Consider the following 13,926-nt stretch of genomic DNA (forward strand, 5'->3'; position numbering starts at 1 on the left):
ATGAATTTGTTATTATGTATAATGTTAGCTTCTAATCGTCTTGATACAAGGCCAAATAAAAACTTGCCTTCAACATATAATAATGCAATAGATCGAAAGTCTTAATATTAGACTCCATAGGAGCTTTTAATTTGGCAATATAAACTTCACGAGCACAACGCCATTGAATACGGACAACACAATTTTTGAAACAAGACTTAAAAACCTTAAACAAAACAGTATTTACTTTACAACATTTTTTATAAACTTTATAAGGTATCTCATTGATACCTGGGGATGAGCCATTTCGCCGAGAGATATTTAAAGAGAGAAACTGGAAATGATTTCAAAAGAGGTGGAGTGGATGATAACCCATGTAGATTACCTAAAGGTACATCATACAATTTGTCTTTAACTGATTCAAGTTTGAAATTATCCAGCGTTTCTTGTTCCACCCTTAAAACTGATTTGCACTTAGGGTCAAGAAGATCGTTTCCTGCTTTGTATGGATTGTTCTTAAAGGCGGTCTGGGCTTTTTTGAATTGATGGCGTTTTTATCTAGACCTTTCAGCTCGCTTAATAGGACGTCAACAATTTGTATCTTTAAATGGAGCTAGATCAGCAAATATTTTTACCAGACATGGTGTCCCTTAAGGCTCTGTTTTAGGACAACTTTTATTTTAAATTTATATAAACGACTTGAATTGTGTAATTAACTACTCTATGGTAAACCACTTTGCTGATGATACAAACCTCCTGCATTTCAGTGACTCTTTGAAAGAACTGGCCAAACAAATGAATTTAGACCTCAAGCTTTTCTGCTATTGGCTGAATGCTAATAAGACTTCTCTTAACGCTAGCAAGACAGAGTACATTATTTTTAAACATGCACATAAACCTTTTAATTATGATTTTAGGCTTCTCATCAATGGTAAAAGGCTTATGCCTAGTGATTGTATTAAATATCTTCGTGTTCTGTTACATTCTGATTTAATCTGGAAGACTCAGATCAATAATACTGTTGCCAAGCTCAAGAGGGATAATAGAGATGGGATTACGAGTAACAAAGCACGTAGTGCGATGACAAACTTGTCTTTAGACGATTTTAGCTAAACTTCGTCATTTTGTGCCTCAAAATGTCCTTATCCTAGTCTACTATGCCACTTTTCGTTCCCACCTGCAATATTGTAATCAAATTTGGGGTCAACCAAACAGTCTTGATGTTAATCATATTGCTGTGTTACAAAAGTTTGCTATCAGACTAATGACTTTTGAATCTCGAAGAGCATCATTTAGTATCATCTATGGCAATCTGGAAATCCTCAAATTCAATGCTTTTGTCCAGTGTCAGAACATTCTGTTTTTGCATAAGCTCTTTCATGATAAAATGCCTGCTACTATCCAGAATACTTTTTGCGGTTGACTTCAACTATGCCCGGAGCACTCATGCCGAAAAGGCTGACTTGATCAATCTTCCTACTGTCAATACCGTTTGTTTTGGTAAAAATTCTATTAGATTTAACACCATTATTTTCTGGAATAAGATACAGACATCAATGACTAAAATTATGATTATGAGGTAACAAAACAGCAAGCTGTAGTGATTCGACTAGTCTAATGACTCTTATTTTAAGTGGTAGTGGTTAAACCCTCTAAAGATCTCTATGCAAAGCAAGATCTACCTTTTACAAGGATGGTCTGTACAACCAAGTTAATGAAAAAAGCAACCCTCTGGACAATACAAATATTGCAACAACAAAACAAAAAAACAACACATAGTGACATAAAACGTATATATTTATATACATATATATATATATATATATATATATATATATATATATATATATATATATATATATATATATATATATATATATATATATATATATATATATATATATATATATATATATATATATATATATATATATATATATATATATATATATATATATATATATATATATATATATATATATATATATATATATATATATATATATATATATATATATATATATATATATATATATATATATATATATATATATATATATATATATATATATATATATATATATATATATATATATATATATATATATATATATATATATATATATATACATATATACATATATATACATATATACATATATATATATATTCCTAGCGGTTGATTTGGGGGAAAAATTTTACTGCAATATGTTGCCAAAGGGGAATGTTGATTTAAGGGGAATTTTTCGTTTCCCCTATTATCTTCTGGGTTATTTTTTGCATTTAAGGCAAATTTTTTTTTATTCATTAATTGCGTTGTTTGATACCTCTTATTCAAGTTTAAGGTGTGGCCGAAGCTCTGACATCTACACCGACCTCAATGCACAAAAATTAACTTCGAAATTTTGCCATGTATATTTCACATAGTTACTATATCAAGTTTTGGGGGAAAACAGACAATTGTAAATACTTTGTTATTTTTGTATGCATATTTTATTTTTTATTATTGAAAAGGAAACCCTATTATAACATCTTTTATTTTGCGTACAGTTTTTGCGATCTGTATCTCCACTAGTAATAAAAAAGCCTCCATCATTTTGAAGGACATATTTAGTATATATATTAGTGAATTCCAAGAATATTAACCCGTTTTATATGTGCTGGTATACGAAAAGTGATTAATTCAATGGCCGTAGAGTCCCGTTATGATTATCTTTGATTTCTAGCACTGTGATAAGAATTCCCCTTTTTGTGAAAAATATGCTAAAAATATTATTCCCCCAAAACCGAAAAATATGCTAAAAATATTTTTCCACTAGAACTATATATTATGAAAACGAAAATTGCCGCCATTCAAAAGCAGGTGAGCCTAGAAAAGTTCACAAAAATAACTTTATTGTTTCACGCCTGTAAAAATAATTCATTACCGTAGAAAAGAAACTTACTGGCCTTGGAACTTACAACTTACAACTCACTCAACTCACGACTAGAAGTTTTCACATGCCCCAAATGCAAAGGCAAGATATCAAAATGTTTTGATACCCTTGCGTTTGCATAATATAACTTTTACACATTTTATTTATGTTTGTTTATGTTTTCTTGCATTTTATGGTCAAGTGTGAAGGTCTTGCGTTTGTGTCAGATTTTTAAAATTAACATTGCACATGCGATGTTGTTTGCGTTTGCACTTACTTCGCATATATAAACTAGGATTTGCAGGTACGAAAGAAAAATATACCCTTTTGAAATAATGCTGAAGTGTAAGTGTTAGTCTATGCCCCTTAAGTACAGGCCCAAACTTGCCTAAAATCTCCACAAAACGTAGCCACATAGTCGATAACTATCTCTCTCTGTCCTGAACATTCTACAACTCAATACCGTTTTCAATTTGGTCATCATTATTTTCCTGTCTTCGCCGTTTCAACAAATAATCGAGTAAAGTAACGCATTTGCATGCGTGTCGGTGGCAATGTTCAAACATACCATATGTCAGGGTTTAAGATTCATTGAAGCCATCCTTGCTACTAATGTCATAAGTTATCCCATGTGAGTTTACAAAGACGAAATATGTATTTGCAGCAAAGCGCACCAAGCCATAGAAAAAAATAACGATAAGTACATAGCGCTTCATCTTCGTCCTACACTTGCGAGAAATTATGTAAGAATGACTTGCTACAAAGTGTTTTGATACGACGTCATAAAATTTTAGAGAGTAATTCCCGTACATCAGCTTGGATGTGCTCGCGAGCGGCTACAATGATTCAAAATCTCGTATCCGTTTCCGAACAGTATTTCAAATTTCAACAACTTCCATTTTTTTTGTCAAAATAGGTCCTATCTAAACTTTGTCAGAAGAAGACAAATAAAAACAATCGAGCCTGAAAAAGTGCGACAAAAATAATTAGTTCATCTAAAACACAGACGTTCATAAATGTTCACAATGAAATCTGTGTATTTGCTCAAGCGTTGGAACATGACTTCTCCGTCAAAGTTTTCGCTGTGAGCATTCCGCATATGTTTTGCGCCAAGCAAATCGTGAACAACATTCGCACCGATGATTTCATCGTGTGCCTCTTCAAACACTACTTCTGGAACTTTCCTTCCGGCGTCCTTATTGTAATCTATGTCGGATTCACTTGGCATGTTATATACTACCTCCTCCAAAGCATTCGACTTCTTATAACGCAAATCAAAGCACACAACACTAAGCGCTTTGAAAAACTCCTTCCGTGGTGAAAAAAAGGCAAAGTATGTAGAAACAATATGCCAGTATTCCTCTAAACAGAATATGCTTTTGGAAGATCTAAAGCTTATAGTGATGCAAATTATGGCAAGTCTGTACACAATTTTGGATACTATAATGGAGTATTTATCGCACTAACCAGTTTATAAATGGTTCTTTTTAACTAGTGGTGAAGAAAAACAATAATGTGTTGTTAGATACTTCAAACGAAGCGACCGATGAAGAGTTTTCTTGTATAACATACTAATGTTGTTTTGGGAGAATATAATGATATATATTTTGCACAGATCGGCATATGAAGATGTGAACATTATAATGTATATTTCTAGATTGTTTTCCTAAAAAATATAAATCGTCTTCTTGACAAAATATTCACTAGAATGTGTTGTTTTTGAAGCATCTTTTAAGTAAAATGTCAAAATTATGGGGATTTGCGACATATATCTTTTATACTATTTAAAACGTTCTCCTAAATACAATTAATAAAACATGCCGTTTATGAAGAATAGAATTAAATACTTTTTCGCAATCCACGGCTTAGACACCATATCTGACTGTCCTGAGGAAATTATTAACAAAACAATAAAATTTGCGTTAAGTTTGAAGATATATAGCTGCAAAAACCACAATGTAACAAAAATTATATGAAATATGTCGAGAATCGCCACACATAGCTCGCATTTAAAACAAAAATCACAAAATGTATCTCGTATTCTTACAACTCTTTTACCCGTTTGTTTAAAAACAAATATAATTATTAAAATACGTTGTTTTGGAAGAATCCGGCAACAAATATGCGAAAGTTATCAAGATTCGCCAAATATATCTCGTTTACTTAAAACTCTTGTAATCGTCTTTTAAGGAAAACAAATATAACTACTATAATATGCTGTCTTGGGAGAATCTAACAACAAATATGCGAAAATTATCAAGATTTGCCACATATATCTCGTATACCTAAAAAAATCTTTCAATCCTCTCATAAAGAAGACAAATGTGATGACTATAATATGTTGTTTTGGGAGAATCTAACAACAAATATGCGAAAATTATTAAGGTTCATCACATATATTTTGTATATTTAAAAACTCTTGTAATTATCTCTTAAAGAAAGCAAATATAATTACTATAATATGTTTTTTTGGGAGAATCTAACAACAAATATGCGAAAGTTATCAAGATTCGCCACATATATCTCGTTTACTTAAAACTCTTGTAATCGTCTCTTAAAGAAAACCAATATAATTACTATAATACGTTGTTTTGGGAGAATCCGGCAACAAATATGCGAAAATTATTAAGGTTCATCACATATATTTTGTATATTTAAAAACTCTTGTAATTATCTCTTAAAGAAAACAAATATAATTACTATAATACGTTGTTTTGGGAGAATCTAACAACAAATATGCGAAAATTATTAAGGTTCATCACATATATCTCGTTTACTTAAAACTCTTGTAATTATCTCTTAAAGAAAACAAATATAATTACTATAATATGTTGTTTTGGGAGAATCTATCAACAAATATGCGAAAATTATTAAGGTTTATAACATATATTTTGTATATTTAAAAACTCTTGTAATCATCTCTTAAAAAAAACAAATATAATTACTATAATACGTTGTTTTGGGAGAATCTAACAACAAGTATGCGAAAATTATAAAGATTCGCCACATATATCTCGTATATTTTAAAACCTGTTGTAATTATCTCTTAAAGAAAACCAATATAATTACTATAATATGTTATTTTGGGAGAATCTAGCAACAAATATGCGAAAGTTATCAAGATTCGCCACATATATCTCGTTTACTTAAAACTCTTGTAATCGTCTCTTAAAGAAAACCAATATAATTACTATATTATGTTGTTTTGGGAGAATCTAGCAACAAATATGCGAAAATTATCAAGATTTACCACATATATCTCGTATACCTAAAAAACTCTTGAAATCGTCTCTTAAAGAAAACCAATATAATTACTATATTATGTTGTTTTGGGAGAATCTAACAACAAATAAGCGAAAATTATTAAGGTTCATAACATATATCTCGTATATTTAAAAACCTGTTGTAATCGTCTCTTAAAGAAAACCAATATAATTACTATGATATGTTGTTTTGGGAGAATCTAGAAAAAAATATAGAAAAAATATCAAGATTCACAACATATATTTCGTATGATTAAAAAACTCTTGTAGTTGTCCCCTAAAGAAAACAAATATAATTATTAAAATACGTTGTTTTGGGAGAATCCGGCAACAAATATAGAAAAAATATCAAGTTTCACAACATATATTTCGTATAATTAAAAAACTCTTGTAGTTGTCCCCTAAAGAAAACAAATATAATTATTAAAATTAAGAAAGTTATCAAGATTCACCAAATATATCTCGTTTACTTAAAACTCTTGTAATCGTCTCCGAAAGAAAACAAATATAATTACTATTATTATATACCCGTGAGCAAAAACAGTCATTGAATAAATAATCCTAACCCACCCGTATTATTCAATGCTTGTGACGTAACAATAGTTTTGACAAAAGATTCGTAAACGCATGTTTTGATTTTATCCTTTCCGCCTCATTAATTTTTATCGTAATTAACTGTGATTGGTTGTTTCTTAGTGGTCCGTTTTCTGATTGGTCGATTTCCAAACACGTGAAATGGCGGGAACTTTTTTGTCGAGAAAATTCTTTTTACAAAAACATCAAAACAAAGAAATCGAAACAAAAATGAAGACAATCTCTTTTGGGTATATAATAAAACATTTATACAATAGGTAAACATAGGTTATTGGATTTATTAACCCTCGGTGATATTATATTCAACTCCGCTGCGCGTCGTTGAATATAAATCACCTCGGGTTAATAAATCTCAATAACTTATGTTTACCTATTGTATATCTACTTATAATATGTTGTTTTGGGAGAATCTAGAAAAAAATATGGGAAAAATATCAAGATTCACAACATATATTTCGTATAATTAAAAAACTCTTGTAATCGTTCCCTAAAGAAAACAAATATAATTATTAAAATACGTTGTTTTGGGAGAATCCGGCAACAAATATGCGAAAATTATCAAGATTCACCAAATATATCTCGTTTACTTAAAACTCTTGTAATCGTCTCCGAAAGAAAACAAATATAATTACTATAATACGTTGTTTTGGGAGAATCTAACAACAAATATGCGAAAGTTATCAAGATTCACCACATATATCTCGTATATTTAAAAACTCTTGTAATCGTCTCTTAAAGAAAACAAATATAATTACTATAATATGTTGTTTTGGGAGAATCTAGCAACAAATATGGGAAAATTATTAAGGTTCATAACATATATTTTGTATATTTAAAAACTCTTGTAATCATCTCTTAAAAAAAACAAATATAATTACTATAATATGTTGTTTTGGGAGAATCTAACAACAAATATGCGAAATTATTAAGGTTCGCCACATATATCTCGTATATTTAAAAAACTCTTCTAATTGTCTCTTAAAGAAAACAAATATAATTACTACAATAGGTTGTTTTTGTAGAATCTAACAACAAAGATGGGAAAATATCAAGATTCACAACATATATCTCGTATACTTAAAAAACTCTTGTAATCGTCTCTTAAAGAAAACAAATATAACTACTATAATATGTTGTTTTGGGAGAATCTAACAACAAATATGCGAAAATTATTAAGATTCGCCACATATATCTCGTATACCTAAAGAAATCTTTTAATCCTCTCATAAAGAAAACAAATATGATGACTATAACATGTTGTTTTGGGAGAATCTAACAACAAGTATGCGAAGATTATGAAGATTCACCACACATATCTCGTATACTTAAAAAACTCTTGTAATCGTCTCTTAAAGAAAGCAAATATAATTACTATAATATGTTGTTTTGGGAGAATCTAGAAAAAAATATAGAAAAAATATCAAGATTCACAACATATATTTCGTATAATTAAAAAACTCTTGTAGTTGTCCCCTAAAGAAAACAAATATAATTATTAAAATACGTTGTTTTGGGAGAATCCGGCAACAAATATGCGAAAATTATCAAGATTCACCAAATATATCTCGTTTACTTAGAACTCTTGTAATCGTCTCCGAAAGAAAACAAATATAATTACTATAATACGTTGTTTTGGGAGAATCTAACAACAAATATGCGAAAGTTATCAAGATTCACCAAATATATCTCGTTTACTTAAAACTCTTGTAATCGTCTCTGAAAGAAAACAAATATAATTACTATTATTATGTACCCGTAAGCAAAAACAGCCATTGAATAAATAATCCTATTCCACCCGTATTATTCAATGCTTGTGACGTAACAATAGTTTTGACAAAAGATTCGTAAACGCATGTTTTGATTTTATCCTTTCCGCCTCATTAATTTTTATCGTAATTAACTGTGATTGGTTGTTTCTTAGTGGTCCGTTTTCTGATTGGCCGATTTCCAAACACAAAAAAAAAACCAATATAATTACTATAATATGTTGTTTTGGGAGAATCTAGAAAAAAATATAGAAAAAATATCAAGTTTCACAACATATATTTCGTATAATTAAAAAACTCTTGTAGTTGTCCCCTAAAGAAAACAAATATAATTATTAAAATTAAGAAAGTTATCAAGATTCACCAAATATATCTCGTTTACTTAAAACTCTTGTAATCGTCTCCGAAAGAAAACAAATATAATTACTATTATTATATACCCGTGAGCAAAAACAGTCATTGAATAAATAATCCTAACCCACCCGTATTATTCAATGCTTGTGACGTAACAATAGTTTTGACAAAAGATTCGTAAACGCATGTTTTGATTTTATCCTTTCCGCCTCATTAATTTTTATCGTAATTAACTGTGATTGGTTGTTTCTTAGTGGTCCGTTTTCTGATTGGTCGATTTCCAAACACGTGAAATGGCGGGAACTTTTTTGTCGAGAAAATTCTTTTTACAAAAACATCAAAACAAAGAAATCGAAACAAAAATGAAGACAATCTCTTTTGGGTATATAATAAAACATTTATACAATAGGTAAACATAGGTTATTGGATTTATTAACCCTCGGTGATATTATATTCAACTCCGCTGCGCGTCGTTGAATATAAATCACCTCGGGTTAATAAATCTCAATAACTTATGTTTACCTATTGTATATCTACTTATAATATGTTGTTTTGGGAGAATCTAGAAAAAAATATGGGAAAAATATCAAGATTCACAACATATATTTCGTATAATTAAAAAACTCTTGTAATCGTCCCCTAAAGAAAACAAATATAATTATTAAAATACGTTGTTTTGGGAGAATCCGGCAACAAATATGCGAAAATTATCAAGATTCACCAAATATATCTCGTTTACTTAAAACTCTTGTAATCGTCTCCGAAAGAAAACAAATATAATTACTATAATACGTTGTTTTGGGAGAATCTAACAACAAATATGCGAAAGTTATCAAGATTCACCACATATATCTCGTATATTTAAAAACTCTTGTAATCGTCTCTTAAAGAAAACAAATATAATTACTATAATATGTTGTTTTGGGAGAATCTAGCAACAAATATGGGAAAATTATTAAGGTTCATAACATATATTTTGTATATTTAAAAACTCTTGTAATCATCTCTTAAAAAAAACAAATATAATTACTATAATATGTTGTTTTGGGAGAATCTAACAACAAATATGCGAAATTATTAAGGTTCGCCACATATATCTCGTATATTTAAAAAACTCTTCTAATTGTCTCTTAAAGAAAACAAATATAATTACTACAATAGGTTGTTTTTGTAGAATCTAACAACAAAGATGGGAAAATATCAAGATTCACAACATATATCTCGTATACTTAAAAAACTCTTGTAATCGTCTCTTAAAGAAAACAAATATAACTACTATAATATGTTGTTTTGGGAGAATCTAACAACAAATATGCGAAAATTATTAAGATTCGCCACATATATCTCGTATACCTAAAGAAATCTTTTAATCCTCTCATAAAGAAAACAAATATGATGACTATAACATGTTGTTTTGGGAGAATCTAACAACAAGTATGCGAAAATTATGAAGATTCACCACACATATCTCGTATACTTAAAAAACTCTTGTAATCGTCTCTTAAAGAAAACCAATATAATTACTATAATATGTTGTTTTGGGAGAATCTAGCAACAAATATGCGAAAATTATTAAGGTTCATCACATATATTTTGCATATTTAAAAACTCTTGTAATCATCTCTTAAAGAAAACAAATATAATTACTATAATATGTTGTCTTGGGAGAATCTAACAACAAATAAGCGAAAATTATCAAGACTCGTCACATATATCTCGTATACTTAAAAAAATCTTTTAATCCTCTCATAAAGAAAACAAAAATGATGACTATAATATGTTGTTTTGGGAGAATCTAACAACAAATATGCGAAAGTTATCAAGATTCGCCACATATATCTCGTATACTTAAAAACTCTTGTAATCGTATCTTAAAGAAAACATATATAATTAGTATGATACTTTGTTTTGGGAGAATCTAGCAACAAATATGCCAAAATAATCAAGAATTACCACATTATATGTTGTTCTTGAAACTCTTCTATTCGCTCTCCCGAATGAAATTGACACTAAATCGGATATTTTGTGCAAATTGTTCAATAGAATATGTTTTTTTGGGAGAATCAGAAACAAAGATGTGAAAATTACGGAAAATATCTTTTTGGACACTTGTAGAATCTAAGGCCACATATGCTAAATTTAGTTTATCATACATGGCCGCCTATTTCTTCCATTGAACACTACTTAGAAAGCTTCCTTAAACAAAACATTTACTAAAACTCTATGCTCTAAAAAAATTCAAGTGCATATATGCAGAATTTGTGGCAAATTTCTCCACATTTCATGTACTGACAAACTGAATATTTTTTTTCTTAAGCGAAATATTTATTAAAATATAGTGTTTGGAAAAATGTGATAGGGCATTTCTTTCACTTTACATCAGCCTACGAATCGTTTTCTGGTGTAAAATATCTACCAAGATCAATTATTTTTTGGGAGAGTTTGACGTCGAATGTGCTGAATAGTTCTCGTACGAAATGCTCTATAAATCGTGCTCTTAAATAAATATTTTAATTGTGGAAGAGTAAATAAATTAAACATTTATTGCACTGAGAGCCTATAAATCGATTTTCTGTTGGAAAAATGTTCTTTTGCATTGAATACACTTTGAATACACTTAACATTTACTAAAGTATCTTATAAGAAATGTCCTCTATAATCAAACATCCATAAAAATACATTGTTTTTCTTCGTAAAACAATGTATTTAAACAATGTATTCATTGAACTTTAGCTGGTATTTTATATTTTGTCAAAAATGTAAAAAAAAGTAAATTAAGCTATCACATAACGTTTTAAAACGTGATTTATAATTAAGCTCTGTAACAAATTTGGAGAAAACAAGAAAAAGGAAGAAGCTAGATATATGGTTTCTCAGATGACAGAAAGTATAGGACTTATCGGAGAAGATTAAAACTATTCGCAAATATCTTTTCCGGGTTTGATAATGAGGAGCCTAAATACACAGTTTTAATAAAACTTATTATAAAAATTATTACTACTACTTAGTGTAACACGACTTTTTCTCTCGCGATAAAGTTTCATGAGTAAGTGAAAAAGGACCACCGTTCCCATCGCTGAAAAGATATCAAATTTTAACCTCGACCTCAGGACTTTCTAAGTTCCGTATATAACACGTTTAAATCTTACCCCATAAAAGAGTCAACGGGCACGCTCAGCCCTTATTCCACGCTATTTTGTTCGCCTATACAACGACTCATTTCTCGCAGACCAGAAAAAACTGTAGGCGAGTTCACCATGAGCCCTGTAACGAATTTGAAAAGTACGCACCAATACCATTTTAAGAAGAAAACAGTAAAAAGAGTATAAGCTTAAGATATTTATCATATACCCGTGTATACGAAAGCAATTGTCAACGTTATTGGGTAATTGAGTTTACGAACTAAAAAAAAATTCACGAAGCCAAGATATCTGATTAATCAATCGTGTTTATAATATATGTGAGAAGCGAGTCAGTCAACCTCCTTGACGAGATCCGACAAAGCGGAGTAAATAAGGGGCCCTATGAAATTTTTTTTCCTGCGTAAATAAGATTTTGAAGTTTATCCATTCGTTGTTTCAGTGTTTAAAGCCCTACTTAAGATAAATGTTTTTAGCAAAAACACAAGTTCCGCATTATAAGATCATTCTTACAACCGACCCAGCTTGTCTTTATTTTGCCCTACTTGGGATAGCTGACTTTGAGCTAATTCCCTACCATGGGTGGAACAAATAAGCGGGAAATCTAGAAATAAAATGGATGCAAGTAAAAGTCATGAAACCTCTGCTGCGCAAAAAGAAGACTGCCACCAAACATAGATGTATTTATATATATTTTCTATTACCTTATTATATTTCTATTATCTGTCTGGCTAAGTACTTTTCCTGTAAATTAGACAGTCCTTAGTAAATTTGCTTGCTCTAGCTGGCAGCTACTTAGCTAGCTACTACTTTACTAGCTACCTACAAATATCACTGGGTGAATACCCGATTTTTAGTTGCAACAATTTTAAGGTAAAATTATCAAAGTAATCACAGTCTAAGTTAACCACTACAATAAAATTTGTTCTTTAAATGTTTAGCTAAAGACTTTTCAGCTTGTGCCCAACAACCAATCCAACCATATCCAAGCATATCTATCAGTCAGGGTAAATACCTAACTAGGCGGCATGACCTAATTAGGCGAGTTGTTTTGTTAGGCGACGTGATGTAGTTTAATTAGGCTACCCGTAGTCTAACTAGGCGAACGAAAACTTTCTGTTGTAAATACGTCGAAATCATTGCGTTTCGCACTACAATTTTTATGTGAATCAAATCTGTCCACTTTGCAGATAATTTTGACCATTTGTCGTCTTATATGCATCGCGCATTGTAACTTATGGCCCAAACCTCGTGTGGCACTATTTGTTGTTTTAAATAATGGATTTCAGCCATTCACGCCGCAGGGAAAAAATAAATATGGCGGACGAAGATGTCACCTAAATAGGCGACACTTAACCTAATTAGGTTATATATTTCATTTTAACATAATTCTTAGTTGTGCGAACATATCGAGGCACGAGTGACATTTTTGGAATCATGGTCGCGTAGACTATCCATTCAGAACAAAGATTTTTTGCGATTTTTTCTTAGGAATGTGTGAAGAGCCATTAAATATTGTAATGTCTTAACTAGGTTACATATGGCCTAACTAGGCTACAATGAGTCGAATATATAGGTGGTATGCCCTAAATAGCCTACCGTCGCCTAATTAAGTGTTTACCCTGACTGTCTATATTTATAATTTATCTGCTTGTGACATAACTTCTTCGTTCTAACTGTAATTAATCCCCTGAAACACATTTTCAAAAATGCCAGTGAACAATATGGTTTCTCCAAGGTCAATTAGAAAAAAGAATCTGAAACTTCCTAATTCCATGATTTTTATTGGTGAGCTACCCCAGTGATTTTTTGGCTGTCTGTTTTGTAATGTGCACAAATTTCAGTTATACTTGTGAAATTGGTATATAATACAATAGATCCTAGACATAAGGTTCAGGATAACATTTCATAGCCA

This window comes from Hydractinia symbiolongicarpus, chromosome 14, assembly GCF_029227915.1.
Source record: "Hydractinia symbiolongicarpus strain clone_291-10 chromosome 14, HSymV2.1, whole genome shotgun sequence".
Classification (NCBI taxonomy): Eukaryota; Metazoa; Cnidaria; class Hydrozoa; order Anthoathecata; family Hydractiniidae; genus Hydractinia; species Hydractinia symbiolongicarpus.